General features: G+C 44.1%; 1 protein-coding gene across 1 annotated transcript in view; it reads right to left on the bottom strand.

The window, feature by feature from the left end:
* LOC126457357 (cysteine-rich secretory protein 2-like) overlaps positions 1-25,862 on the bottom strand; it is a 242,711-nt gene that overhangs the window by 130,789 nt on the left and 86,060 nt on the right. Inside the window, exon 2 of the mRNA XM_050093590.1 lies at positions 7,314-7,470. The gene's annotated coding sequence lies outside the window, so the exon portion shown is untranslated. The remainder of the gene's footprint in view (positions 1-7,313; positions 7,471-25,862) is intronic.

Here is a 25,862-nt window from a genome sequence, read left to right as displayed (position 1 = left end):
TGTCTAGCAAGAACTGCAATCGACTCAGATTAACAGAGCACCTATACGTAGTTTTGTTTCCTCAGACGTCGCACAGAAAAGTGCTTCATCCGATTGAAAGAGGTTAGTGTAGCGAATTCGACAGGGAGCAGAAATGCGGATGGTTGCTATAGCTTTCTGCAGAGGACAGTTCTTCCCTCCCAACGTTCGGGTTGGTGGTCCTGGGTAGCCACAGTTCTCTGAACGCGAGAGGGATCAGGCTCCCTATGCGCTGTTGTTGCCTTGGCTTGAATATGAAATTAAGGCCCCGGTAACTTCCGTATATTTAAGCCCTCTTGCGTATTTTATTAATTATACAGTTGGTAATCATGAACATTGCTCTACTTTCACCATTCGATAGTCCTCTACTTAGGAAAGTTTCAGTTGACTGGAAAAATTACTTCAATGTGTAAATAGGCAGATTAAATGCATCAACTCTTTAATTAATTGATTTACTGGTCTGTGCCTCCAATCATTCAACCCGTAACTGCATAAGCAGCCCAAAAATTTGGTAGGAAACTCAGTTATCATTTTATTTATCTTCTGTCTTTGTAACGGGACTAAGCTGCACAGTTGCTGAGACGTCTGTAAACGTCTCCGAAAAGTCTTCGGATTACAAGTTTTCGGAAAGTCCACGTCATTTGTGACGTTCTTATTCTTTTGATGTTTCATGACTTTAAACTGCCAAATTTGCTAACTGATGGAGATTAGCAACCGGTTCGACAACGAAACCTGTAACATTTTATTACAGGAAAAGTGACTAGTACTGTACACAATAAGCTTTTTGGATTTAATTCTGACGCATGCACGAAATGCGCTCGCTCTCAGATCCGCTATATCGCAATTTATTAACAGGATAATCACGTCGACACGTACGGTGCTTGAAAATGGCCTTTAAGGTCGGAATTGGCTAATCGTGCAAGTTATAATAAACTGAATGCTTGTGAAAAGCAACCGAGGCGAAAAAGCTCAAACTGCCCTTTTACAAATATACGTCTGTGGCTCACCGTATGAAAAAAATCGTCAGGTCATAATGATACGTGAGTGTCAGCCCTCATTTATGAACAGAATTCAAATGGGAAATCTTCCGATGAAACGACAAGAAGAAAATGTCACAACTTTTTGTTAAAAGTTTGAAGCAGCAGGATTATACCAATGAACTGCACTTCCTACACTTTAGTGACCACTTGCAACAATTTGTAAAGGTGCGCAATGTTTTGACCTCTTCGGTGGGTGGAAGAGCCGTTCCTCTAGTTGTCAGGATGTCATTCCTCTCGCCACCTCTCAATCTGTTATAGCGTCTTGCCTAGAAGAAACCAAATGGGGGGTCACTGGCATATCAAGTTAAAGTGAAAATCATTTAGTTCTTTATTAAAGCAGTTTTGCTGTCGCAGCTTGCAGCCAGGGTCAGACGCCAGCACTGGTGAGAATCGTATCAGGGCAGGTGTCCCACTGTCAGCGCTCGGGCGGTGCAGATATGCCTCAGCCCAGCGGCACGCACCTGTCACGGCCTCTGAGGAAGGCAACCGCATGGGTTGGCGCTGGCGCACTGCTGAATACAGGATGCAAGAGAATGCGTCGATTCTAGCACGGGTGGCAGTGGTAGCGGCCAGCAGAGGTGGTGTGTGCCCACATTAGGCGAATAGGCAACAACAGAGCGGGCCGGCCGGGGTGGCCGAGCGGTTCTAGGCGCTACAGTCTGGAACCGCGAGACCGCTACGGTCGCAGGTTCGAATCCTGCCTCGGGCATGGATGTGTGTGATGTCCTTAAGTTACTTAGATTTAAGTAGTTCTAAGTTCTAGGGAACTGATGCCCTTAGAAGTTAAGTCCCATAGTGCTCAGAGCCGAACCGAACAACAGAGCATGCCCATACAGGACAGATAGTCGGGCTCAGGTGTGAACCGTAGACCCCAAGTAGTGGGCCTGAAGTCAGTCGGCATGTGGCCTTTGTAACGGGACATCCTCCTCTATCATTACTTTTCCTCAACAGTAGTTGTCGGTACCAGTACTATTTTTCGAATTTTGGACAGGTCAGTATTATCTCAGTTGCTTTTCTGAAAACCTTCATATAATTTTATACACAGTATGTTATATTTCAAGCTAAAATTTGTGAAAAGGAATTACTTTATAAAATATTTTAGTGTCAGTGTTATAATCAGTTGGGTCTTGCCCACTCGTCGCTTTTAGGGTACCTGAAGGATGCACCGTTCCCGGAATGCTATATAACAATTCAAACAAATAACATTAGTAGTTTTATTTCCATAAAGCAGCATGACAATACTTAACTTTCGAGTTACATCGGTGTCGAAAGTGACATGCAAACAGTAATAGTTTTCGCTATAGACAAAGTTCAGACAAGTAACTGATAGAGATCACAACTAGCTGTTCTTGCAGCAATCTCCGCAACTACGTTCCACTGATGTTCGTATGCTGAGCCGATCTGAGCGGCCGAGGCTGGCAGGATTGGTGCTTCTATTCACTTCTTGCAGGGGGCGCTCCTGGCGTTGCGCGGTCCAATTCCGCGCATCATTCGCCGACGTTTCCTCACTGCCTTCTCTGGTCTTGCGTTCCGGCGCTTGTGGTTACGCCAGAACATGATCGACAGGTACTAGTTCTGAATGTACAGTTAAAATTATTTTTTTTAGAAAGATTCGAAATCACGAAGTATTTGCGCACTTAAAATTTCTATTATTAATTACACAGTCCTGTACTGTTTACTATGTTTATCTCTGGATTCATTTCTGAAATAAAAATAGAAATTAATAATGTAACGAAAACTAGTAGGAATTCGTTTGTTAAGAAAAATTGTAAACCATTTGGAATATCGTTATTTCCGCAGAGTGAGAGAGTCTTTGTTAGAGCGAAAACCAAATTACTGTATGATATACTAAAATATGAGGAAATCAGTGGAAAAGATATTTACATAAGAAATTCTGCAACAACAATCTGTCAATGTATTTAGTTCAAACCAACCGCTATGATCTGATGTCAGATTTTTATCTTCAAGAATCAGACTCCTAGACAAGAAGAGCTGTAACCATCTCACCATGACAAGCTAAGTAAACTTGAAAGTTTATTGCAATCTTTGCACCTCTCAAATCTACATTAAACTGCTAATTACTTGGACTCGGAATTGTTTAATGTGGACAATAGATGGAAGGAGACGGAGATTACACCTTCCAGCTGGAAGGCACCGCTTCAGCTACCAGTGGAATTCGGACTTGAGCGCAGCTGGGACACTCGCAGCTCAGAAAAGACATTGTCAGCAGCGGCAACTACACGACTCGTTTCAGAATACAGACCGGCGCAGAATACACCTGCAGGTGGTGAGTAGACTGCATGGCTAAATGGACAGTATTCATGCAGGTCTGACCCGTCACTGTTTTGAAAGCATATTGTTTTCTACCACGTTTTGCATAACAGAACCGCTGTGCAAGCTTGATCGTATGGCAATCATTTTTTAATGACGCTGCCGCCATTTCACTGTAATAATTTTTATTTTACTGTCATACAATCCAGATTTCGGCCTTAGGCCCTTTTCAAGTACAAAAACTTAGGTACATGAGAAAAAACTTCAGACTGGTATGAAATATAAGACCTTGTCGAAAAAGCATATCTGGTCATGGAGGCCAGATCTGTCTTTATTTAAAAGAGAAGAACATCTCTAAAACGCCTAAATATATTGCAGACTCTCATTTCTGAACCATATAGCACAACCGTTACATGAGACTGCTAAGCAAAAAACAGGCATCCGTCGCATTATTGTTATTTCAGTCAAATGGCGGCAGCGTCATTCAAAAAATTTACCAAGACTGTAGCTCCAGCGAGAACCGATGAAACAGCGGAAAGACGGAAGCGCTGGCTGCGCCGTCGGGGCTTCGAGGAGTGGTAACTTCACCTTCCTCGAGGCCCAGATCGCGATTCTTGCGAGTCAGTATTCCTTACGTATAAGAAGCGCTCAAAAAGATTTCGTTTGAGGGTTTTGCTACAGCGTACAGGCAACGTAGCGCGACTCCGATGCGGGTATAGCCCGCATCTCGTGGTCGTGCGGTAGCGTTCTCGCTTCCCACGCCCGGGTTCCCGGGTTCGATTCCCGGCGGGGTCAGGGATTTTCTCTGCCTCGTGATGGCTGGGTGTTGTGTGATGTCCCTAGGTTAGTTAGGTTTAAGTAGTTCTAAGTTCTAGGGGACTCATGACCATAGATGTTAAGTCCCATAGTGCTCAGAGCCATTTGATGCGGGTATATGAGCACCGACATGTAGGCTGATGTGTTGGTAAATGTGCCAACACCTTGTAGATAGAGTAGGCCGAAATGCACGCTATCTAACGCAGACGGGCGTGAATTCTGGAACAGGATAAGTAGTGAATTCTAATAAGAAAAGTATGCAGCTCCTCGAATACTTATCTTTTATTCTTTGATGTGAATACAGCATTCTTGATGAGACATTTCATACGATAGCTTTCAAACTATGTAAGGCTAATGGCGCCTTGCTAGGTCGTAGCCATGGACTTAGCTGAAGGCTATTCTAACAGTCTCTCGGCAAATGAGAGAAAGGCTTCGTAAGTGTAGTCGCTAGCAAAGTCGTCGTACAACTGGGGCGAGTGCTATATCGTATCTCCAGACCTGCCTTGTGGTGGCGCTCGGTCTGCGATCACACAGTGGCGACACGCGGGTCCGACATGTACTAAATGGACCGCGGCCGATTTAAGCTACCACCTAGCAAGTGTGGTGTCTGGCGGTGACACCACATAGGCATTCGTTTCTTGCTGATGTGAGAATAGTAAATGCGGAAACGCTAAGTATGACGACGTTATTATGAAATGCGTCGTAACAGGACGAAAGTGCTGTTATTTTTTTCTTGGCATCCAAAGGACAAACACCGTTAGACAGGCATCGGAGAATAACGAATATGTATGGCATAGCATGTCTGTTGAAAACCACTGTTGCGAAATGGTGGGCCAAGTTCCGTGCAGTTTAATGATAACTCTTGTCGTATCGCAAATGTCGTAACGCAGAAGATACGCCAATTCAAGTGGGAGACGCTCGCCCTATGGTACTGATCTCTCCCCATGTGATTGTTACACCTTCGGTCGCTCTTAAAAAAAAATTTAAAAAAAATGAAATGGAAAAATGGCCTTGAAGGGTAGGCAATTCCTGTCGTACGAGGATGTGCAGCACGCAGTTACGGACAGCACACGGTGTTTTACCAAAGGGGCAGCGCCAACTCAGGTTGCTCACGGCGATATTTTCTTGGTTCGTACACCGATTCCCGGCCTATCATAGGAAACTTTCTCATCGCCCCTTATAGTTTCTTGTGCATAAACACCCAGCCGGCCGCCTCCTGTCCCGCTTCCCTGACAGACCTTGCTTCAGCACATGGTGACAGTTTTCGTTATCTCAGCCATGCGAAGTAACGAAGCTGTAGTGCAACGAATTATGCAGCCACGTCATCAACAGTTATACCTGAAAAACCAATGTATTTATTAAATCTCCTGATTTATTTGAATATCATATATCGGTCTACACGATGTTTCAGACTGATAATTTCGAGATATTGTAAACTGTGTGTGCTGGAGTAAATTGAGAATAGGATATCAAGTTCGTAAATCACCCAGTGCCGCTGCAAGGCATTACAAACGTGCGTCGTAGGCGTGAATACAAACATAAAATACAAGAAAACGTTAATTACTTTCTGCATAACAACAAATAGAAAACAGGAATTAAGCTCATTTATTTATATCTCACTGAGAGAAAAAAACAATGGTTCAAATGGCTCTGAGCATTATGGGACTTAACTTCTGAGGTCATCAGTCCCCTAGAACTTAGAACTACTTAAACCTAACCAACCTAAGGACATCACACATATCCATGCCCGAGGCAGGATTCGAACCTGCGACCGTAGCGGTCGCGCGCTTCCAGACTGTAGCGCCTACAACCGCTCGGTCACCCCGGCCGGCCACTGAGAGGAAAGAAAGCAGATTTGTCGTTACTGTTATTCATGTTTCGGCTCTAATGGGCCACTCAATGAACGTCAAATGACAGTTCCAGAGCTTGATTGGAGATTTCCTTTGTGGCCGCGTTACTTTCGTTCCATCAAAATGAGTTGTTTCCCGCTTATTAAAGTGAGTTCTTCCAGTTTTAATAAGTGTTTCCTTCCAGTCTTGAATTTATTTCCTAAGTTTTCTTTCTGTAAGGTGTAACAAGTTGTGTTATTGCTGTTTTCATCTCATCTTCTTTTACCATACCGAACCATTTTACTCTTACATCTTAACTTGTACTGCGACTCGAAGAATTCTCCATCCTTCTATTTAATCTGCTTAGCTCTATTCTTTTAGTATAACCGTAGCATTTTAGCCTTCGTTTTTTCTCTTCGGAATAAATGTCGGTAAACCTTTCATTCTCTTTAATTGCTGTTTGTCTGTATATTCCATCGTTCCAAATTGGTTTAGTCTCAAATTCGTTTTATCAGTAATTATTAATGGCGACATTAAAACACGAAGAATAACCAGTACTCCACCAGCGACTGAACAGTGCTCTGGCGCCATGCAGAAGAGCTGCTCAGTCACTTCTGAAGTAATTATTATTCTTTGTTTTAATGTAGTCATTAATACATACATACAAAACGAATATCGCCCTAATTTGGGGCCCCTCTGTGGAACAGACACGCGATATCCGCTTCTAAAAATCTTTTTTTTTCTAATGAGAAACTAACCCGACGCTTTCCGTCGACACCGTCGACATTGGGTGTCGCATGAAAGACGCAATCAGCAGCATTTCTTTGCGCTGACACTGCAAAACTTTAATTGCAAATATCTGCTGAAACACCAGAGAAAGTGCGCCTGACAACTCTTAGGGAAAACACCCTCTATGTACTCAGCATCATAAGCGTTTGCAAAACGTTTTCCACCTGATAAAAGTCAAATAAGAAAAAAATTTCCTTTCACGAACATCACACTGTTTCCTTTAAAGTCTTTGCTGCGTTCTTTATCCGTAATAAATTTCATCGTTTCACATGAGACATTTTAATTTACTTCTGTTGATAGACTTCGAGGCGAGAGAGTCTCTGACGTTTAAGAAATATCACTTTATTTAAGTGGTTATTTCTAAGGAACCCGTTCCATTTTTTTAAAAGGAATTTACCGTGGTATTGAACCTAAAATTACATGCCGTATTTGTCTCGTTTTTTTCCTCTAGCAAGTGGAATACTTGTGCCATAATTTTTTTAACGCACTTCAAGCTAGCGTCGACATAAAGCTACATATTTTTCGTTTGCAATATAATGCACTTGCTCACCGTGTCGACAGCAGAAGCCGGTTGGTTGCCTTCCAGTCGCGTCGCAGAGGCGCGCAGCTGAGACGCCGTGCGTAGCAGCTGGCAGCTGGCAGCTAGCTGGCCGCCTCCTCAGGTAGACAGACCTCTGTCCGTGCTCGCCACAAGCGACTGCGGATCCCTGCACACACCAGGCACGTCGTAATAAGCATACGCCGGCTGGACAACTTAATATCTATTCAGCTTCAATCTGTGGATGTGGGATGTAGGTAGGCTAGTTATAATAAGGTCTTCATGAGGCGAAATGAGAAGAAGAGTATAAAAAACACAAGCTCGTTGACAATGAGCAAAGTTTGACAGTGACCGGTGTCGCTGTTTAGAGCGAAGAAGCTTTTCCAATTTAAATCCGGAGCTGTAACTTACACTTGGTCAACGTCCCAGTTTTGTAGCTTATTTGTCTCTGCAAAACGAAATATTGCCGAACTTTGATATCCTGTAATGCTCTCTCCAAACATGTCTCCAAGGTTTCAGGAAATAACTATTAGATAATTTTAAAAAAGCAAAAAAAAATTATTATTTGACTATTAGCAGTCAGTGAATAGTGGCGCAGATGCAAGAAACAAATATTTGTTCTCAACACAAGAAAACCCTCGTTCGTAGAAGTAAATCGACAGATGCTATAGATACTACTTACCAATAACACTGGTGTATAAATATCTAAGGCCGAAATTAATAGATAATGGGTTAGAAGACTAAGAAATTAGGTCAAGAATACATCTGGAAAAGTTGATTGTTCAGAAGTTTTGATAATCAAATGAAAACTAAATTCAAAATTACTAGCGGCGAAGATGGTGTCCTGGAGATAGTAGGCAACGACACCTAGTAAACGAGAAACGAGAACCTAAGCTCTCAAGCACAGAATGGATGCTCAGAATTCAATTATTCATCCATTAGAAACATCAGTGATATGGACAGGACAAAAAGCTAGAAGAAGAAAAGTTTTCAAAATGTTTAATGAACTGGGTACCAACTGGAAGAAAAAGCAGGGGATGAGAGCCTAATTTACGGGTGCAAAGATTCAGTCGTTAAAGACAAAGAATATTCCTGGAGGATTATTCATTAATAAATAAGAACGGATAAGGTGAATTATAGATTTTGCATAATGTTAGGTGGTAGTAAAATGTGTAAACGTTGTTAAACCTGAGAAAAGTCCTACATACTGTTTTCAATTAATTCAACTGCAGATAAAGGGAGAATATATACTACCCTGAGGCATAGTGGATCTTGACAACGAACAAATAAATCAATATAACCATTGTTTTTAAAACATCTGTGTTTCTCAGCTACTGAACTGAGACTCCCTACAGATTTTACCTCCTTTTAATTGTTTCGCATCGGAGAGCGTTTATTTGTGTAAATCATTGTCGCATGAGGGGAATGTTTTTCGAAATGACAGAGAATAGGCGTAGTCACCGAATGAATCACGTTTACAAGGACTCCTCGAACCTCCCCTGAGGTTTTCGCCTATTGACCTGCGCCCGCGGTTGATTTATTCTTACGTCTTAAGTGCGTGCTCAGCTCGAAAGGGCAGTAACTGGTGTCCTGGCAACGACCCGTTAAAGTTTACTGCGACCGCCGTCGGGGTTCGTAACTAGATCACGGGAGCAGACACGCAATTCCTCCACAAATAGCAGTTGCCTGCAAAAAAAAATGTTTATAGCAACTGAAAGAACGCAGACGACTGATGCACACAGTTCCAAATCGCACTCGCACATCGCTAGTAATCTGAATAGGCGGTGCGTACTCTTGAACGTAATGTTCGTCTCGTACCCTGCGTTGGATGACATCACCAGAAGCTAGAACGATTAACGTTCACTCTGCTGCTTACTGCTTGAAAGAGAATTTCCATATGTCTGGTACAGAGAGCCGAAACATACGTTTCGAATCTGTCTCGAACTACTCGTACTTACGTTTTTTTACAGCAGCGAACAAAGAAGAAAAGCAAGTGATTAATTCTCCCGCAGCAAGAAAAGCAACAGTTGTAAGAAAGGTGTTCTTTAAGATGACGGTTTAAATACCAGAAAACATACACTGAGTTGACAATGGTCATAGAATAGCGATATACAGATATACATATGGCGGTAGTATCGCGGACACAAGGTATAAAACGGCTGTGCACTGGCGGAGCACTGTGAGTCACTAGGACTCAGATGATTCATGTGAAAAGGTTTCCGACCTGATTACGGCCCCACAGGGGAATTAGCATACTTTGAAAGCAGAATGGTAGATGGAGCTAGAAGAGTGGGATATCCCATTTAGGAAATCGTTGGGGAAATCAATATTCCGAGATCCACAGTGTCAAGAATGTGCGAGGATACCAAAATTCAGGCTTTACCTCTCACCACGGACAACGCAGTGGCCAACGTCTTTCACTTAACGATCGTGAGCAGCGATGTCTGTGTAGAGTTGTCCGTCCTAACAGACGAGCAACACTACCTGAAATAATAGCAGAATTCAATGTGAGGCGTAGATGAACGTATCCGCTAGGATAGTATGACGAAATTTGGCGTTAATTGGCAATAACAGCAGTCGACCTACACAAGTGCCTTTGCTAGTAGCATGACATCACTTGCAGCGCCTCTCTTGAGCTCATGACCATATCAGTTGGACCCTAGACAACTGGATACCCGTGGCCTGTCAAATGAGTCGTGATTTCTGATGACACGAGCTGATGGTAGGGTTCGAGTGTGGTGCAGACGCCTCGAATCCATGGGCCCAATTTATCAAGAAGGTGCCGGCCGGGGTGGCCGAGCGGTTCTAGGCGCTACAGTCTGGAAGCACGCGACCGCTACGGTCGTAGGTTCTAATCCTGCCTCGGGCATGGATGTGTGTGATGTCCTTAGGTTAGTTAGGTTTAAGTAGTTCTAAGTTGTAGGGGACTGATGACCTCAGAAGTTAAGTCCCATAGTGCTCAGAGCCATTTGAACCATCAAGAAGGCTCTGTGCAAGCTGGTGGCTGCTGTATAATGTTATGGGCTGTGATTGTATGGAGTGGACTGGATTCTCTGGATGTTAAGCTACTTGGAAACCATTTGCAGCCATTCATGGTCGTCGTGTTCCCAAACAACGAAGGACTTTTTATGAATGACAGTACGCCATGTCACTGGGCACAAAGTTTTCACTATTGGTTTGAAGAATATTCTGGACAGTTCGAGAGAATGATTCGGCCATTCTCATCGTAAAACATGAACCGCATTGAACATGTATGGGGCACAATTGAGAGGTCAGTTCGTGCACAAAATCCTGCTCCGGCAACGCTTTTGCAGTTATGGGCGGCTGTAGAGGCAGCATGGCTCAGTAGGTCTGCAGCGGACTTCCAACGACTTGTTAGGTCCATACCACGTCGAACTGCTGCGTTATTCCGGGCAAAAGGAGGTCCGATACGATTTTAGAAGGTATCCCATGACTTTTGTCTCCTGAGTGTATATCACCATGGACACAAACGCTGACCACGAAAGTCTGCATTGTATATGCAAAATACGCTAAGCTACTAAATTGCGCAAGACTCCATTTCTGTGACTCTAAATTTACTGCCCCTTCGAAACGACTATCGCCAGAAACATATTCTTGTTCTTGGTGAACAGTTTCACTTATATGAGAGACTCCTCAAAATTCTATACTCGCACTGCGCGTTTCCTTCGTGTGGCACCGTACAAAAAACACTGACACATTCGATATGTGGTCTTCATTTTTCAAGACAATACTATTTAAGACTAATGTTTCCTAATGTCAGTAATTTTTTATTATAGATACGATGCTGAAAATGTCACTGGCGGCTGAATTCTATGACCCTTCCCCTCCACTCTCTTTCCTCCACGCCAACCGGCTGCGAGGCAAAATCGAACTACGGAAGAACAATATAGCCGGCAGCAGTAAGGAGCTAAGAAGTTCGTAACGGGCAGCGAAGCAGTCAGCTGCCACCAGAATGCACCGTCGCCGTTGCTGAATTCAGCCACGAGACCCAGAAAGTGGATAATAGCGCCCAAGTTGAATTGTGTTCCTTAAAAGTAGCTTCGGGCGTACCCCGAGGGATTGTTATAGAACAATTACCTTTCATATGTGTATACATACTCAACAGCGGACACCACGAGATCCAGAAGGAGGTCTGGAGAAGAACTGATGCATTCCCAGAGTGCCGAAGAAGAAAGAGTAGCAGCGGACCAGCGTGCCCGAGTACAAATCACCCTTGCAGATGGACAGATGGACGTGTACTGATAGCCCGGTCGCCAATGGAAGAGCGTGCTCTTACCCGGTATGAATGGGCACGTGGGACTGTTGCGTCCACCATCCATTACGCCGATAGACCATACACGGCGAAGAGGACATGTCTCATCAAATGATTGATCCTTGGTGTAGCATGTCAAGAGAAGAAGGGCAGAGTGTGGGGGGATGTAGGTCGAAGTCTGCATCCCTCCTCATTCACGAATGGAAACAAAATTGTTAGAGCACAGGACACGGTGTTGGCGGACAGGTTCATAAACGTGTCGGACGTGGCGTCCATACTGCGTACATGCTCATGTTGGGCTACCGAAAAGTGTCTGCAAAATGGGTGCCGAAAGACCTGACTCGGGATCACGAAAGTGCAAAAATGAGGATCAGCCTCGATCACTTGATGCGATAAGCACGAGAGATATATGAATTCCTGTTCAGAATCATCACAGCCGATGTAACACAGGTACGTCACTATACCCCAAAAGCCGCACTCTCGGGACACCACTTCCAAACCAACGGTAAGTTTGCCGGCCGGTGTGGCCGAGCGGTTCTAGGCGCGTCAGTCTGGAACCGCGCGACCGCTACGGTCGCAGGTTCGAATCCTGCCTCGGGCATGGATGTGTGTGATGTCCTTAGGTTAGTTAGGTTTAAGTAGTTCTAAGTTCTAGGGGACTGATGACCTCAGATGTTAAGTCCCATAGTGCTCAGAGCCATCTGAACCATTTTTGAACCAACGGTAAGTTGAAGCAGACAGCGAATAATTCCTTGTGTCGCAAGAGGGGACCGAGTTTTACCATAGTGGTTTCTTCACACAAATTTCATGGTTCATCAAATGTCTCAATGTGAGTAGCGTCTATGTGGAAAAATAGTGCAAGGTGTTTAGTTCATGATGACAGAGTGTATTTATTTTTCACAATAAAGTTTCTCAGTGAAGAGCAATGTCAAAACTTACTGTCGGAGCGCCTCTTGTGTACAAACATTGTGCGACAAGCATCTAGGGTAGATAGGTCACGTCGTTAGGAACAGGTTTGTTTATTAGAGGCATAATGTGTGCTGAAGCTTTCCAACAACGCTACGCCGTTTTTTAACTGATTATTCCCCCCCTGAACCATGGACCTTGCCGTTGGTGGGGAGGCTTGCGTGCCTCAGCGATACAGATGGCCGTACCGTAGGTGCAACCACAACGGAGGGGTATCTGTTGAGAGGCCCGACAAACATGTGGTTCCTGAAGAGGGCAACAGCTTTTTCAGTAGTTGCAGGGGCAACAGTCTGGATGATTGACTGATCTGGCCTTGTAACATTAACCAAAACGGCCTTGCTGTGCTGGTACTTCGAACGGCTGAAAGCAAGGGGAAACTACAGCCGTAATTTTTCCCGAGGACATGCAGCTTTACTGTATGATTAAATGATGATGGCGTCCTCTTGGGTAAAATATACCGGAGGTAAAATAGTCCCCCATTCGGATCTCCGGGCGGGGACTACTCAAGAGGATGTCGTTATCAGGAGAAAGAAAACTGGCGTTCTACGGATCGGAGCGTGGAATGTCAGATCCCTTAATCGGGCAGGTAGGTTAGAAAATTTAAAAAGGGAAATGGATAGGTTAAAGTTAGATATAGTGGGAATTAGTGAAGTTCGGTGGCAGGAGGAACAAGACTTTTGGTCAGGTGATTACAGGGTTATAAATACAATATCAAATAGGGGTAATGCAGGAGTAGGTTTAATAATGAATAAAAAAATAGGAGTGCGGGTTAGCTACTACAAACAGCATAGTGAACGCATTATTGTGGCCAAGATAGACACAAAGTCCATATCTACTACAGTAGTACAAGTTTATATGCCAAGTAGCTCTGCAGATGAAGAAATTGATGAAATGTATGACGAGATAAAAGAAATTATTCAGGTAGTGAAGGGAGACGAAAATTTAATAGTCATGGGTGACTGGAATTCGTCAGTAGGAAAAAGGAGAGAAGGATACATAGTAGGTGAATATGGGTTGGGGGGAAAAAATGAAAGAGGAAGCCGCCTTGTAGAATTTTGCACAGAGCATAACTTAATCATAGCTAACACTTGGTTCAAAAATCTTGAAAGAAGGTTGTATACATGGAAGAACCCTGGAGATACTAAAAGGTATCAGATAGATTATATAATGGTAAGACAGAGATTTAGGAACCAGGTTTTAAATTGTAAGACATTTCCAGTGGCAGATGTGGACTCTGACCACAATATATTGTTATGAACTGTAGATTAAAACTGAAGAAACTGCAAAAACGTGGGAATTTAAGGAGACGGGACATGGATAAACTGACTAAACCAGAGGTTGTACAGAGTTTCAGGGAGAGCATAAGGGAACAATTGACAGGACTGGGGGAAAGAAATACAGTAGAAAAAGAATGGGTAACTCAGAGAGATGAAGTAGTGAAGGCAACAGAGGATCAAGTAGGCAAAAAGACAAGGGCTAGTAGAAATCCTTGGGTAACAGAGGAAATATTGAATTTAATTGATGAAAGGAGAAAATATAAAAATGCAGTAAATGAAGCAGGCAAAAAGGAATACAAACGTCTCAAACATGAGATCGACAGGATATGCAAACTGGCTAAGCAGGGATGGCTAGAGGACAAATGTAAGGATGTAGAGGGTTGTCTCACTAGGGGTAAGAGAGATACTGCCTACAGGAAAATTAAAGAGACCTTTGGAGAGAAGAGAACCACTTGTATGAATATCAAGAGCCAGATGGCAACCCAGTTCTAAGCAAAGAAGGGAAAACAGAAAGGTGGAACGAGTATATAGAGGGTTTATACAAGGGCGATGTACTTGAGGACAGTATTATGGAAATGGAAGAGGATGTAGATGAAGATGAAATGGGAGATAAGATACTGCGTGAAGAGTTTGACAGAGCACTGAAAGACCTGAGTCGAAACAAGGCCCCGGGAGTAGACAACATTCAATTAGAACTACTGATGGCCTTGGGAGAACCAGTCATGACAAAACTCTACCATCTGGTGAGCAAGATGTATGAGACAGGCGAAATATCCACAGACTTCAAGAAGAATATAATAATTCCAATCCCAAAGAAAGCAGGTGTTGACAGATGTGAAAATTACCGAACTATCAGTTTAATAAGTCACAGCTGTAAAATACTAACGCGAATTCTTTACAGACGAATGGAAAAACTGGTAGAAGCGGACCTCGGGGAAGATCAGTTTGGATTCAGTAGAAATGTTGGAACACGTGAGGCAATACTAACCTTACGACTTATCTTAGAAGAAAGATTAAGAAAAGGCAAACCTACGTTTCTAGCATTTGTAGACTTAGAGAAAGCTTTTGACAACGTTAACTGGAATACTCTCTTTCAAATTCTAAAGGTGGCAGGGGTAAAATACAGGGAGCGAAAGGCTATTTACAATTTGTACAGAAACCAGATGGCAGTTATAAGAGTCGAGGGGCATGAAAGGGAAGCAGTGGTTGGGAAAGGAGTGAGACAGGGTTGTAGCCTCTCCCCGATGTTATTCAATCTGTATATTGAGCAAGCAGTAAAGGAAACAGAAGAAAAATTCGGAGTAGGTATTAAAATTCATGGAGAAGAAGTAAAAACTTTGAGGTTCGCCGATGACATTGTAATTCTGTCAGAGACAGCAAAGGACTTGGAAGAGCAGTTGAACGGAATGGACAGTGTCTTGAAAGGAGGATATAAGATGAACATCAACATAAGCAAAACGAGGATAATGGAATGTAGTCAAATTAAATCGGGTGATGCTGAGGGGATTAGATTAGGAAATGAGACACTTCAAGTAGTAAAGGAGTTTTGCTATTTAGGGAGTAAAATAACTGATGATGGTCGAAGTAGAGAGGATATAAAATGTAGACTGGCAATGGCAAGGAAATCGTTTCTGAAGAAGAGAAATTTGTTAACATCGAGTATAGATTTAAGTGTCAGGAAGTCGTTTCTGAAAGTATTTGTATGGAGTGTAGCCATGTATGGAAGTGAAACATGGACGATAACCAGTTTGGACAAGAAGAGAATAGAAGCTTTCGAAATGTGGTGCTACAGATGAATGCTGAAGATAAGGTGGGTAGATCACGTAACCAATGAGGAGGTATTGAATAGGATTGGGGAGAAGAGAAGTTTGTGGCACAACTTGACTAGAAGAAGGGATCGGTTGGTAGGACATGTTTTGAGGCATCAAGGGATCACAAATTTAGCATTGGAGGGCAGCGTGGAGGGTAAAAATCGTAGAGGGAGACCAAGAGATCAATACACTAAGCAGATTCAGAAGGATGTAGGTTGCAGTAGGTACTGGGAGATGAAGAAGCTTGCACAGAATAGAGTAGCATGGAGAGCTGTATCAAACCAGTCTCAGGACTGAAGACCACAACAACAACAATATTCCCCTGAGGGGCGTAGGGCAGAGGCACTCTGTGGCATTCGCATGCAGTGCGTGTTGCCTATAATCCATTCACCACCTCTGCGTGAAAGAAGCTACACTGACCTTCTAAACTATCTTTCTCCGCTCAGAAACTCTCAGTCTTAAGGTTTTCTTGCTGAAAATATATCAGTTTACTGGGCAGGTAGTACCTGCAGATGCAACACACCTGGTTAGTAGACTGTGCTAGTGTGGTGAAGTCTAGTCGTCCCACGACCGGCGAATTTAATAAAACGAGCCTAGTGCCGGCGGGAATGGTCAGCGAACATTTTATCTCCAACAAAAATTGTTCATCATGATATCATAACCACTAGACGTTTGTCAGAGAGACATCGAGAGGTGGCCTAATACATTCTAAGGCAAAGAAACGAGGCACTGCAAAAGCATAATCCGAATGGGATGGAAATCGGCAGATGTGATGCACATGTACAGACAAATGAATGTTCACAATTTCAGAAAAATTAGATTTATTCAGGAGAAAGACCTTCGCAAACTGTGCAAGTCAATATCGCGTTGATCCATCTTTGGCCCTTACGCAAGCAGTTATTCGGCTTTACATAGGTTGACAGAGCTGTTACATGTCCTCCTGAGGGACATCGTGCCAAATTCTGTCCAATTGGCGCGTTAGATCGAAAAATATCCCGAGATGGTTGGCAGACCCAGCTAATAATGTTCCAAATGTTTTAGATTTGGGAGAGATCCGGAGACCTTGCTTGCTAAGGCGGAGTTTCGCAAGCACGAAGACAAGCAGTAGAAACTCTCGCCGGGCATTATCTTGCTGAAATGTAAGCCCGGGACGGCTTGCCATGAAGGACAACGGGGCGCAGAATAACGTTGAGGTGCCGCTGTGCCGTAAGGGTGCCGTGGATGACAAGTAACTGGGTCATGCTATGGGACGAAATGCCACCCCAGACCACCACTCCTGCACTCCTGGTTCTTGGGCTGTATGGCGGGAGACAGTCAGGTTGGTGTCCCACTGCTGTTCGGGGCGTATCCTGACACGTCTTTGCTGGTCATCGGGGCTCAGTTCGATGCAGGAATCACCAATGAAGACAACTGTACCCCGGTCTATTAGATTCCAGACCAAAGACTTCCTGGGCCGCGCTGAAACACAACCTGATTGTCGCCCGGCATAAAGCCCGACAACCAGGAGTGCTGGTCTGTATACTACACTACTGGCCATTAAAATTGCTACACCACGAAGATGACTGCTACAGACGCGAAATTTAACTTATACGAAGAAGATGCTGTGATATGCAAATGATTACCTTTTCAGAGCACTCACACAAGGTTGGCGCAGGTGGCGACACCTGCAACGTGCTGACATGAGGAAAGTTTCCAACCGATTTCTCATACACAATCAGCAGTTGACCTGCGTTGTCTGGTTAAACGTTGTTGTGGTGCCTTGTGTAAGGAGGAGAAATGCGAACCATCACGTTTCCGACTTTGATAAAGGTCGGATTGTACCCTATCGCGATTGCGGTATATCGTATCGCGACGTTGCTGCTCGCGTTGGTCGAGATCCAATGACTGTTAGCAGAATATAGAATCGGTGGGTTCAGGAGGGTAATATGGAACGCCGTGCTGGATCCCAACAGCCTTGTATCACTAGCAGTCGAGATGACAGGCATCTTATCCGCATGGCTGTAACGGATCGTGCAGCCACGTCTCGATCCCTGAGTCAACAGGTGGGGATGTTTGCAAGACAACAACCATCTGCACGAAGAGTTCGACGACGTTTGCAGCAGCATGGACTATCAGCTCGGAGACCGTGGCTGCGGTTACCCTTGACGCTGTGTCACAGACGGGAGCGCCTGCGATGGTGTACTCAACGACGAACCTGGGTGCACGAATGGCAAAACGTCATTTTTCGAATGAATCCAGGTTCTGTTTACAGCATCATGATGGTCGCTTCCGTGTTCGGCGACATCGCGGTGAACGCACATTGGAAGCGTGTATTCGTCATCGCCATACTGGCGTATCACCCGGCGTGATGGTATGGGGTGCCATTGGTTACACGTCTCGGTCACCTCTTGTTCGCTTTGACGGCACTTTGAACAGTAGACGTTACATTTCACATGTGTTACGACCCGTGGCTCTACCCTTCATTAGATCCCTGAGAAACCATACATTTCAGCAGGATAATGCACGACCGCATGTTGCAGGTCCTGTACGGGCCTTCCTGGATACAGAAAATGTTCGACTGCTGCCCTGGCCAGCACATTCTCCAGATCTCCCACCAATTGAAAACGTCTGGTCGATGGTGGCCGAGCAACTGGTTCGTCACAATACGCCAGTCACTACTCTTGATGAACTGTGGTATCGTGTTGAAGCTGCATGGGCAGCTGTACCTTACACGCCATCCAAGCTCTTTTTGACTCAATGCCCAGGCGTATCAAGGCCGTTATTACGGCCAGAGATGGTTGTTCTGGGTATTGGTTTCTCGGGATCTACGCACCCAAATTGCTTGAAAATGTAATCACATGTCAGTTCTAGTATAATATATTTGTCGAATGAATACCCGTTTATCATCTGCATTTCTTCTTGGTGTAGCAATTTTAATGGCCAGCAGTGTATTTCATTTCACAGCAGGACTCCTTTTCATTGTCATACAATTTGATTGACCGTACATGTAAATCACATCTACCAATTTCCGTCGCATTCTCCTTCGTGGTGCGTGGTTGTTTTTTCTTAGAGCATATCGCGTTTATTGTTCAGGGCGTCCGTCACAGAGCTAGAAAAATGTAGCGAAGTACAGGAAGACTGGGAGAGAATTAACGATTGGCACAGGAACTGGCATTTAACCTCCAACATAAATAAATGCTAGGTATTGCGCATAAATTAGCAGAAAGACCCATTATTATACGATTACAAGATGCTGAACTCTCGCTGGAAGCAGTAACATCCATAAAATATCTAGGAGTATGCCTACAACGTGATTTAAAGTGGAACGATCACGAAAGCTAATCGAGGCAAGGCAAATGCCAGATTCATTGAAAAAATCCTCAGGAACATTACTCCACCCATCAAGAAAGTAGCTTTCATTACCCTAGTTAAACCAAGACAAAAATATTGCTTTTAGTCTGCGATGTGTACTATGTTCGACTGACAGAGTAAATAGAGAAGATCCAAAGAAGAGCTACGAGTTTTGTTACAGTGTCATTTAATAAGCGCAAAACTATCATGGAAGTGCTGAGCCATCTCTAGTTGAAGGCGCTACAAGAGGCGTTCAGCTTCGCGGTGTGGTTTACAGTTAAATTCATCTGAGCGACCTTCCTTAGAAGAGTAGACCAATATATTGCTTCGTCCCACTTATGTCTCACGAAAAGACCATGAAAGTATTATCAGAGATATTTCAGCCGTCACGGCGGCTTCTCAACAATAGTTCTTCCCGCGGACCATTCGCGACCGGAAGAAGAAAAGGGGAATGTGACACGGTATATAAAGCACCGTACACCACACACCACCAGACGACTCGTGAAGCATAGATGTAGAATGCAGCCTGTGAGAACAGTACCGAAGAGTTGTTTAAAGGGATACATAAGCCACCTCTGCTCGCTGCACATCTCATGGCACAGAGATTGAGTATTACGGGAGTAGAAACACCTCCATAAAGCAAGGGGAAACTGCCGCCTACACTGGTCCGTCGTGGTAGACATTGGTAGACACAGACGTTGTGGTAGCAGTATGTCGGAAGCCACTCGAGGCCGTAACCGTTCAGGCAGGTGGTGGATGTGCGAGATGTTTACCTAGTATCAAATGGGCCATTGATACATCATCGGCTCTAGCTGGCTAACAAAACAGTTTCGTTCTATCGTGGTAAGCCTTCTGTTCACCTACTGCAGCCCGCAGACTAACTGTATCTTAAACAACACACACCGATCCCGAATGGCTTGGGAAACACTACATGGACATGACAGTGCTGCCGTGGCATGTGTCCACAACCTTATTAATACACCTACAACCTCATCAAACTAGATGCATACTTATTAGTACCCTTTCCGACCACTTTCCGCGGGTGAGGGCGCATGGTTCCCCAAAGTGTTCTTTGCCTCGTAAAGTCTGCTAGCGAAAGTTGGTTCTACACTATTCTAAATAGAGGGCTCTATTTCATTTGCCCATCGATGCAAACAATTGAAATTTGCATTTGCGGAGTAAAAAGGTGTACGCTTTTTAGTACGCCTAAGGCATACACACACTTTGACTTTATTTGTCTCGAGACGCTGGGAAATAAGGCGTGTTTTGTAATTCAGTAACCTCGGAGCTCTGCCACGAATGTTTAATCTATCTGCTTACTGACCGGCTGGCCGTGGGACCTTGAACCCTACGGTCAAGTACCGGGGTGTGTGACGTGCCTGACAGGATGACACACGGTCGCTTCCAGAGTAAATACCAGGATTTGTCTTCTTTAATAGCTCCAATTGTCACTAATGCACAGCATCCTGCTTCCAGGCGACAGTGTGTTAATCCCTGGCGACCAGCCGAAGGGCTTCCGGCACACATGGAGGATCCAACGCCCACCACTGCCGCAAGGGCGACCTCCGAAGACCTCGCTGCTTGGGGCACTGTACTCTACATTGCTAGAGGGCTGGATACAGAAAGCAGCCTCACACAAGGGTCTTACCCAGGAAGGAGGAAGGAGATCAGCGTGTAACGTTCCGTCTACAGTGAGGTCGTTAGTGACGGGGCAGAAGCTCGGATTACTGAAGGATGGGAAAGGAAATCGGCATTTGCTTGGAGCGTTTTTAGGGAAACCACGGAAAAGCTAAATCCTAATAGCCGGACGGGGATCTGAACCGTCGCCCTCGTGAGCGCAAGTCCAGTATGTTAGCCACTGCGCCACCATCTCGGTCGCAACGTGTTATGCAGTTGATTTTATATCCAAATATTATGTTCCTTGAAAATATAGGTTGGATTTTAATTTCATAAATAATACTCGGGAAGCGGATCACATCTACGAAAGGCAAATTTCAAAGACACTACGTACATGCCAATATGTCACTGCTGTAATTTTTAGATATGATAATGGTTTAAAAGCTGAAACTGATCATCGTTTTTAATAAAGTAAGATGTAAACACGTTTCTCTATTGCCGTATCATCGGTACAGATAGTGTGAATGATGTAAACACATTAGAGAATTGTTCTTAGAATAATATTGTTACTACCTGACATATATGCGTCAGTTTCCTTACGTTATCTTTATGTGTAGCTGTACATAAAGACTTGTAGCTTAGGAGGTACATATGGCGTGTTTACATGTCTTGGAAAGTACTCAGAGAAGAGTAATTCTTTATGTAATTTTTGAGAACATTTCTCGTGGAGAACAGCGGTCTTGTTAACGGTACCTCGAAAATGCACACAAACACTCTCGACCGCAAAAATATTTATTTTCATGGTAACCGGTTTCGGTCGGTTTTTGACCATCTTCAGACCCTCATGCCGCGATTACAGGCAGTAATGGAGCGGGTTTTGTAATTCTATGAACATCAACATTACAACACCCTCTCCATTCACCACCATCTCCTATCATCGAGGTATGAGGGTCTGGGGATGGTTAAAAACCGACCGAAAGTGGTTACCATCAAAACAAATGTTTTTTGCGGTCGAGACTGTTTGTGTCCATTTTTGAAACTCTTTACGACGCATGGGGTGGTCAGAAATACTCTTAAAAGCTTGAAAGGGTGTTGTAGTGTAATCTGTGCTTCGAAATAACTGTTTTAAAAAAATTCGGTAAGTTGCGGCATTTTCGAGTTAATTAACTTTGAAGTTAGCCAATCATGACGTTGCGCGCGCAAATTCAAGCGGCCCGCCAGATACAATTAGTGTCGGTTGTTCTCATAACGTAGATGATAGCGCACGAGATTGCTCAGCCTTTGGTTCGGGTTCGATCCTTACCATCCGCCGGTCTACCAGTTTTGCATCCCTCCCTTGTTCGGTTTTAGGAAACCAAACGAAGAACACCTTTAGCGACATCGTCTCTGGCTTATCGCTCGAATTTGCGAGAGAAACTGCCTGATTGGCTAACTTTCTCTGCACAACCTTCCCTGCAAGCTTTTTTGGACACCCTGTATACATATTTCCTGAAGCATACTTTGATGAAGATTGTTGGCACTCTCGAACAGACAAAACAAATAGTGACAAAACAAATCAGAGATGAATAACGCACCACTTCCGTGAATTTTCTCTTTTTCTGTCGGTAATTGATTGTTAAGGTCGATAACAGAAATTATGCAAAGTTGATGAAGAGAAATTGGAATGGAAGGACGGCTGTTGTGCCTGCCGCCGCTTTGGCGCCAACACTGACACGTAGCGCTGCAGTGAGGGCAGAGTGCGGGGCCACGTGTGTGATTGAGTGCAATGCTGGCGTGCGCTCCGCCGTCTCATTACGGCGCCGCTGCCGCTGCCGCTGCCGCTGCCGCTGTCGTCCTCTATTTATAGACAGCCGGCTTGCCGCTGCGTTCCCTCGACCGCAGGTGACCTCTCAACTGCGATAAATTAACGCGCCGGCGCGATTGGCCGCAATGGACGCCGCATGCCGGCTGCTGCTTCTGCTGCTAGTGCTGCTGCTAGCGGGAACATGGAACCCGGGTGTCGCCGGGGACTATGCCAGCAGAAACAACAACATCTCAAAGTTCTCTCAATCTCATATCCTGTAGACGGTTCACGTGTACATATACTCTCCACGGTGATTGCGCTTATTTATCTTACGGCCAAAACAAGCTGTCTGGCAATTGAAGACGGTGTTTCAACATTAACGCACTGGAAAAATTTTTCTTTTGTCTTTTAATCAATCATTTATTTAACATGGCAAGATTGCGTCTACTTCTAACCAGGCATTCTACATACGAGGGCCGTTCCATAAGTAATGCAACACATTTTTTCTCGGCCAGTTTCGGCTCCAAAAATGTAGAATTTGTTATGAGAGTTTGTATAACATTCCCGCTTCAGCTCCTATAGTTTCAGTGGCGGTGGAGCTTCAAATGGTATCTGTAACGGAGATGGCTTGCAAACAGAGAGCTGTCATTAAGTTTCTTTTAGCGTAAATCCAGAGCATCGTAGATGTCTATAGGCGTTTGCAGAGTGTCTACAAAGACATGGCAGTGAACAAAAGTGAGTTGAGTCGTTGGGTAAGGCGTCTGTCATCATCCCGACAAGGGATGCCGTACGCAACTGTCACCCCTGCAATGTTGCAACGTGCGGACCTTCTCATTCGAGGTGATCAGCGGATCACAATCAAACACCTCGCTGCGCAACTGGACGTCTGCACACTTGAAAGGAACTCACAAAACTTCATTGGACTGTTCTTCTTCATCCACCAACAGCCCGGATCTCGCACCTTACGACTTCCATCTGTTTGGCCCAACGAAGGATGCACTCTGCGGGAAGCAGTATGTGGATGACTCAAAAGTTACTGATGCAGCAAATCGTTGGGACCTCCGACTTCGACCAGTAGAGTGATACCATGCGCTTATACACCCCCTCCTAGTAATGTGGCGTAAAGTATACAGCAGTATAAAACGTTTAGTAATCCCCATAGTGTAGAAAGAAAAAAAAAGTACAGTTCACATTCGTTCATGGGACAAGTTACAGAGAGTAGGTTCCACCTACGAAGGCTAGCAGTGATGGCTACGAGAGGAGCGATGGAAGAAAGAGAGAACGTGATAAAAGAAAATATTATAATGACAAGAAGGAAAGAAAGTGACGCGAGTGACTGAGAAATGAAAAGAACAAGATGGGTAAATGGGAGAAAGTGGGAACAATTATTATTTGTCGGAGGGAAAACTGGCGATGTCTATTAAGTTTTGACCGGCCCTGTGACCGAGCGGTTCTAGGTGCTTCAGTCCGGAACCGCGCAGCTGCTACGGTCGCAGGTTCGAATCCTGCCTCGGGCATGGATGTGTGTGACGTCCTTAGGTTAGTTAGGTTTAAGTAGTTCTAAGTCTAGGGGACTGATGACCTCAGATGTTAAGTCCCACAGTGCTTAGAGCCATTTGAATCATTTTATTAATTTTTGTGGAACCGTTATCACGGTGACAGAAGGAAGGGGTTCAGATTTTTATTAAAAGCAACAGGGCACTTAAATGTGCACAGAGCGCAGTGTAAGTTGTTCCAGACGCGGAAGGCAGCGACCGATGGATACAGCTAGAGTACTAGATAAGTGATACCTAATGTTTCGGTTAGTATAAGATGATTACTTAATCGCAGATTCAAGGTACTGGGGTGCTTGGCAACGAGGAGAGGATTAAGTAAACGTTGTGTGTAGTAGCCACTGAACTTGCCTGGTTGCAACGAACCTAATTGGGTATATGAAGAACTGACATGGTCATACCGACAGATGTTTCATAGGTAATGCATACAAGTATCCATGGTTAGCTCTAACCGTATTGTTCTCACTACTCGTGCCGTGCTGGATTACATCGCAGTAGTAGGGGTCGGATAGAATGAGTGGCTGCGTTAGTTTACGTTCCAAATACTGTGGTGACATGTTCCGCACCCATCCCCCATATTCTCCTGAAGAAACCACGTTGTTACAGGCGTTTCCAACAAGACGACGAGGCGCTTTTCGACACAGAACTTCTTCTGAGCAACATAAATGCAGACAGACACACCCAAGGTCTCCCCCCCCCCCCCCCCCCCAACCGTATCCATCGTCTGGGAAGTTGTGTTATATTGAAGGGAGAATACGTGCAGAAGAACAAAGTTTCATTGTCGTAGCTCGATTTTTTCGAGGTGACAATTGAAAGTTTATGACTACCCTAACACACTAAAAACAACGATGTGAGCTGTGCATGTACATGAAACTGGACTCAGTGATCACGACCTATGCGTGTCTAGACTGCTCCAACCAATTTACTAGTCACGGTTAGAAGAGTCATAGTACTCGCAGGTCACGTACTTGTGACAACGTCACATGGCACATTTTAATGCACACACAATCGCCGTACTTCCTGATCGTTGGTGGATCTCTAACACCCAGTAACTTATGGACATGAGTGTAAATTCACAAGCTGTAACATGGACGCGAATTGAGCAATGACCCGACTGTAGAATAAATGTCCTTTACTTCACGTCTATGGTCACAAATTTGTTGTCATCAGACTACCACTTTCGGTCCGTAATGACTATCTTCTGATCTATTTTAGAAAAACGTTTCCTATTTACTGGAGCCATAGTGGTATCGTCAAATGCTAAACACACCAGCGTCAGCGTCGTCACACGTGTGTAAATAATAGTATATACAAGAGCACTGACAAGATGGTTCTTTTATATAATATTATTTATACACATTTGTCGATGCTGAGTCTTCTTTTGTGTCTAGTATTTGACGATGCCATCATGACTCCAGTATATTAGGACATATTTTTATAAAACAGATCTGAAGATGGTCATTATAGACCGACACCAGTAGAAATTATGAAAATTTATGAGTCTAAATTACTATTGGAGTTCTTTGTTCTCCTGAGGCACATGTTAATGTACTGAAAGTACATTCTTGTACAAAAGTGTTATTTTTGTTCTCAATAAATAGAATCAGCAGAGCATGAAACGGCTTCTAACCTGGTTTTTGTCTCTTCTTTTGTTCCGTTCTTAAGTTCATTTTCCTTTCTTGTACTCATGAATCAAAATTTGTTGTATATCAGTACTCTTCGTTGCTGATGCATTTCACATTTCTCTAACAAGTCACTCCGCCAAGTTTTTTGTAAGCGGATGAAGTTGTTATAACAAGCACACAGATCAGACGCACCTCTGCTGGCATTTTCTTCCTTGAAAGTACGTCAAAGTATAACCTTATTTCCTTTTCCAGTAACTATTTTACGTGACGCTATTAAATGCAAATGGAACGGGATGTTTATTCAGAAGATGAAAGTATAGAAACGC

Source organism: Schistocerca serialis, chromosome 2 (assembly GCF_023864345.2).
Source record: "Schistocerca serialis cubense isolate TAMUIC-IGC-003099 chromosome 2, iqSchSeri2.2, whole genome shotgun sequence".
In the NCBI taxonomy this organism is placed as follows: domain Eukaryota; kingdom Metazoa; phylum Arthropoda; class Insecta; order Orthoptera; family Acrididae; genus Schistocerca; species Schistocerca serialis.
The sequence above is the reverse complement of the archived record's forward strand: the minus strand, read 5'-3'. Positions and strand labels throughout refer to the sequence as shown.